Here is a 6,000-nt window from a genome sequence, read left to right as displayed (position 1 = left end):
ACTTTAATTCGTGACCACCCCCACAGAATTGAAAAATCGACCCAAAACCTAAAAAAATTGAAATTTTTATATGAAAAACTTCTTTTGCCCATATCTCCTAAAATAAGCGTCCTAGAGCGAAAAGGACTTTAATTCGTGACCACCCCCAAAAAATTGAAAAATCCACCCAAAACCTAAAAAAAATTTAATTTTTTATATGAAAAACTTCTTTTGCCCATATCTCCTTAAATATGCGTCCTAGAGCGAAAAGGACTTTAATTCGTGACCACCCCAAAAAATTGAAAAATCCACCCAAAACCTAAAAAAATTGAAATTTTTATATGAAAAACTTCTTTTGCCCATATCTCCTTAAATGTGCGTCCTAGAGCGAAAAGGACTTTAATTCGTGACCACCCCCAAAAAATTTAAAAATCCACCGAAAACCTAAAAAAATTGAAATTTTTATATGAAAAACTTCTTTTGCCCATATCTCCTTAAATATGCGTCCTAGAGCGAAAAGGACTTTAATTCGTGACCACCCCCAAAAAATTGAAAAATCCACCCAAAACCTAAAAAAATTGAAATTTTTATATGAAAAACTTCTTTTGCCCATATCTCCTAAACTAAGCGTCCTAGAGCGAAAAGGACTTTAATTCGTGACCACCCCCAAAAAATTTAAAAATCCACCGAAAACCTAAAAAAATTGAAATTTTTATATGAAAAACTTCTTTTGCCCATATCTCCTTAAATATGCGTCCTAGAGCGAAAAGGACTTTAATTCGTGACCACCCCCAAAAAATTGAAAAATCCACCCAAAACCTAAAAAAATTAAAATTTTTATATGAAAAACTTCTTTTGCCCATATCTCCTAAACTAAGCGTCCTAGAGCGAAAAGAACTTTAATTCGTGACCACCCCCAAAAAATTGAAAAATCCACCCAAAATAAAAAAAAATTGCAATTTTTATATGAAAAACTTCTTTTGCCCATATCTCCTTAAATATGCGTCCTAGAGCGAAAAGGACTTTAATTCGTGACCACCCCCAAAAAATTGAAAAATCCACCCAAAACCTAAAAAAATTGAAATTTTTATATGAAAAACTTCTTTTGCCCATATCTCCTTAAATATGCGTCCTAGAGCGAAAAGGACTTTAATTCGTGACCACCCCCAAAAAATTGAAAAATCCACCCAAAACCTAAAAAAAATGAAATTTTTATATGAAAAACTTCTTTTGCCCATATCTCCTAAACTAAGCGTCGTAGAGCGAAAAGGAATTTAATTCGTGACCACCCCCAAAAAATTGAAAAATCCACCCAAAACCTAAAAAATTGAAATTTTTATATGAAAAACTTTTTTTGCCCATATCTCCTAAACTAAGCGTCCTAGAGCGAAAAGGACTTTAATTCGTGACCACCCCCAAAAAATTGAAAAATCCACCCAAAACCTAAAAAAATTGAAATTTTTATATGAAAAACTTCTTTTGCCCATATCTCCTTAAATATGCGTCCTAGAGCGAAAAGGAATTTAATTCGTGACCACCCCCAAAAAATTGAAAAATCCACCCAAAACCTAAAAAAATTGAAATTTTTATATGAAAAACTTCTTTTGCACATATCTCCTTAAATATGCGTCCTAGAGCGAAAAGGACTTTAATTCGTGACCACCCCCAAAAAAATGAAAAATCGACCCAAAACCTAAAAAAATTGAAAATTTTATATGAAAAACTTCTTTTGCCCATATCTCCTAAAATAAGCGTCCTAGAGCGAAAAGGACTTTAATTCGAGACCACCCCCAAAAAATTGAAAAATCCACCCAAAACCTAAAAAAATTGAAATTTTTATATGAAAAACTTCTTTTGCCCATATCTCCTAAACTAAGCGTCCTAGAGCGAAAAGGACTTTAATTCGTGACCACCCCCAAAAAATTGAAAAATCCACCTAAAACCTAAAAAAATTGAAATTTTTATATGAAAAACTTCTTTTGCCCATATCTCCTTAAATATGCGTCCTAGAGCGAGAAGGACTTTAATTCGTGACCACCCCCAAAAAATTGAAAAATCCACCCAAAACCTAAAAAAATTGAAATTTTTATATGAAAAATTTCTTTTGCCCATATCTCCTTAAATATGCGTCCTAGAGCGAAAAAGACTTTAATTCGTGACAACCCCCAAAAAATTGAAAAATCCACCCAAAACCTAAAAAAAATTGCAATTTTTATATGAAAAGCTTCTTTTGCCCATATCTCCTAAAATAAGCGTCCTAGAGCGAAAAGGACTTTAATTCGTGACCACCCCCAAAAAATTGAAAAATCCACCCAAAACCTAAAAAAATTGAAATTTTTATATGAAAAACTTCTTTTGCCCATATCTCCTAAACTAAGCGTCCTAGAGCGAAAAGGACTTTAATTCGTGACCACCCCCAAAAAATTGAAAAATCCACCCAAAACCTAAAAAAATTGAAATTTTTATATGAAAAACTTCTTTTGCCCATATCTCCTTAAATATGCGTCCTAGAGCGAAAAGGACTTTAATTCGTGACCACCCCCAAAAAATTGAAAAATCCACCCAAAACCTAAAAAAATTGAAATTTTTATATGAAAAACTTCGTTTGCCCATATCTCCTTAAATATGCGTCCTAGAGCGAAAAGGACTTTAATTCGTGACCACCCCCAAAAAATTGAAAAATCCACCCAAACCCTAAAAAAATTGAAATTTTTATATGAAAAACTTCTTTTGCCCATATCTCCTAAACTAAGCGTCCTAGAGCGAAAAGAACTTTAATTCGTGACCACCCCCAAAAAATTGAAAAATCCACCCAAAATCAAAAAAAATTGAAATTTTTATATGAAAAACTTCTTTTGCCCATATCTCCTTAAATATGCGTCCTAGAGCGAAAAGGATTTAATTCGTGACCACCCCCAAAAAATTGAAAAATCCACCCAAAACCTAAAAAAATTGCAATTTTTATATGAAAAACTTCTTTTGCCCATATCTCCTAAACTAAGCGTCCTAGAGCGAAAAGGACTTTAATTCGTGACCACCCCCAAAAAATTGAAAAATCCACCCAAAACCTAAAAAAATTGAAATTTTTATATGAAAAACTTCTTTTGCCCATATCTCCTTAAATATGCGTCCTAGAGCGAAAAGGACTTTAATTCGTGACCACCCCCAAAAAATTGAAAAATCCACCCAAAACCTAAAAAAATTGAAATTTTTATATGAAAAACTTCGTTTGCCCATATCTCCTTAAATATGCGTCCTAGAGCGAAAAGGACTTTAATTCGTGACCACCCCCAAAAAATTGAAAAATCCACCCAAAACCTAAAAAAATTGAAATTTTTATATGAAAAACTTCTTTTGCCCATATCTCCTAAACTAAGCGTCCTAGAGCGAAAAGGACTTTAATTCGTGACCACCCCCAAAAAATTGAAAAATCCACCCAAAACCTAAAAAAATTGAAATTTTTATATGAAAATCTTCTTTTGCCCATATCTCCTAAACTAAGCGTCCTAGAGCGAAAAGGACTTTAATTCGTGACCACCCCCAAAAAATTGAAAAATCCACCCAAAACCTAAAAAAAATGAAATTTTTATATGAAAAACTTCTTTTGCCCATATCTCCTTAAATATGCGTCCTAGAGCGAAAAGGACTTTAATTCGTGACCACCCCCAAAAAATTGAAAAATCCACCCAAAACCTAAAAAAATTGAAATTTTTATATGAAAAACTTCTTTTGCCCATATCTCCTTAAATATGCGTCCTAGAGCGAAAAGGACTTTAATTCGTGACCACCCCCAAAAAATTGAAAAATCCACCCAAAACCTAAAAAAATTGAAATTTTTATATGAAAAACTTCTTTTGCCCATATCTCCTAAACTAAGCGTCCTAGAGCGAAAAGGACTTTAATTCGTGAACACCCCCAAAACATTGAAAAATCCACCCAAAACCTAAAAAAATTGAAATTTTTATATGAAAAACTTCTTTTGCACATATCTCCTTAAATATGCGTCCTAGAGCGAAAAGGACTTTAATTCGTGACCACCCCCAAAAAATTGAACAATCCACCCAAAACCTAAAAAAATTGAAATTTTTATATGAAAAACTTCTTTTGCCCATATCTCCTAAACTAAGCGTCCTAGAGCGAAAAGGACTTTAATTCGTGACCACCCCCAAAAAATTGAAAAATCCACCCAAAACCTAAAAAAATTGAAATTTTTATATGAAAAACTTCTTTTGCCCATATCTCCTAAAATAAGCGTCCTAGAGCGAAAAGGACTTTAATTCGTGACCACCCCCACAAAATTGAAAAATCGACCCAAAACCTAAAAAAATTGAAATTTTTATATGAAAAACTTCTTTTGCCCATATCTCCTAAAATAAGCGTCCTAGAGCGAAAAGGACTTTAATTCGTGACCACCCCCAAAAAATTGAAAAATCCACCCAAAACCTAAAAAAATTTAATTTTTTATATGAAAAACTTCTTTTGCCCATATCTCCTTAAATATGCGTCCTAGAGCGAAAAGGACTTTAATTCGTGACCACCCCAAAAAATTGAAAAATCCACCCAAAACCTAAAAAAATTGAAATTTTTATATGAAAAACTTCTTTTGCCCATATCTCCTAAACTAAGCGTCCTAGAGCGAAAAGGACTTTAATTCGTGACCACCCCCAAAAAATTTAAAAATCCACCGAAAACCTAAAAAAATTGAAATTTTTATATGAAAAACTTCTTTTGCCCATATCTCCTTAAATATGCGTCCTAGAGCGAAAAGGACTTTAATTCGTGACCACCCCCAAAAAATTGAAAAATCCACCCAAAACCTAAAAAAATTGAAATTTTTATATGAAAAACTTCTTTTGCCCATATCTCCTAAACTAAGCGTCCTAGAGCGAAAAGGACTTTAATTCGTGACCACCCCCAAAAAATTTAAAAATCCACCGAAAACCTAAAAAAATTGAAATTTTTATATGAAAAACTTCTTTTGCCCATATCTCCTTAAATATGCGTCCTAGAGCGAAAAGGACTTTAATTCGTGACCACCCCCAAAAAATTGAAAAATCCACCCAAAACCTAAAAAAATTGAAATTTTTATATGAAAAACTTCTTTTGCCCATATCTCCTAAACTAAGCGTCCTAGAGCGAAAAGGACTTTAATTCGTGACCACCCCCAAAAAATTTAAAAATCCACCGAAAACCTAAAAAAATTGAAATTTTTATATGAAAAACTTCTTTTGCCCATATCTCCTTAAATATGCGTCCTAGAGCGAAAAGGACTTTAATTCGTGACCACCCCCAAAAAATTGAAAAATCCACCCAAAATCAAAAAAAATTTAAATTTTTATATGAAAAACTTCTTTTGCCCATATCTCCTTAAATATGCGTCCTAGAGCGAAAAGGATTTAATTCGTGACCACCCCCAAAAAATTGAAAAATCCACCCAAAACCTAAAAAAATTGCAATTTTTATATGAAAAACTTCTTTTGCCCATATCTCCTTAAATATGCGTCCTAGAGCGAAAAGGACTTTAATTCGTGACCACCCCAAAAAATTGAAAAATCCACCCAAAACCTAAAAAAATTGAAATTTTTATATGAAAAACTTCTTTTGCCCATATCTCCTTAAATATGCGTCCTAGAGCGAAAAGGACTTTAATTCGTGACCACCCCCAAAAAATTGAAAAATCCACCCAAAATCAAAAAAAATTTAAATTTTTATATGAAAAACTTCTTTTGCCCATATCTCCTTAAATATGCGTCCTAGAGCGAAAAGGATTTAATTCGTGACCACCCCCAAAAAATTGAAAAATCCACCCAAAACCTAAAAAAATTGCAATTTTTATATGAAAAACTTCTTTTGCCCATATCTCCTTAAATATGCGTCCTAGAGCGAAAAGGACTTTAATTCGTGACCACCCCCAAAAAATTGAAAAATCCACCCAAAACCTAAAAAATTTAATTTTTTATATGAAAAACTTCTTTTGCCCATATCTCCTTAAATATGCGTCCTAGAGCGAAAAGGACTTTA

Source organism: Haematobia irritans, chromosome 4 (assembly GCF_050003625.1).
Source record: "Haematobia irritans isolate KBUSLIRL chromosome 4, ASM5000362v1, whole genome shotgun sequence".
Lineage (NCBI taxonomy): Eukaryota > Metazoa > Arthropoda > Insecta > Diptera > Muscidae > Haematobia > Haematobia irritans.
Note: the sequence above shows the minus strand (reverse complement) of the source record.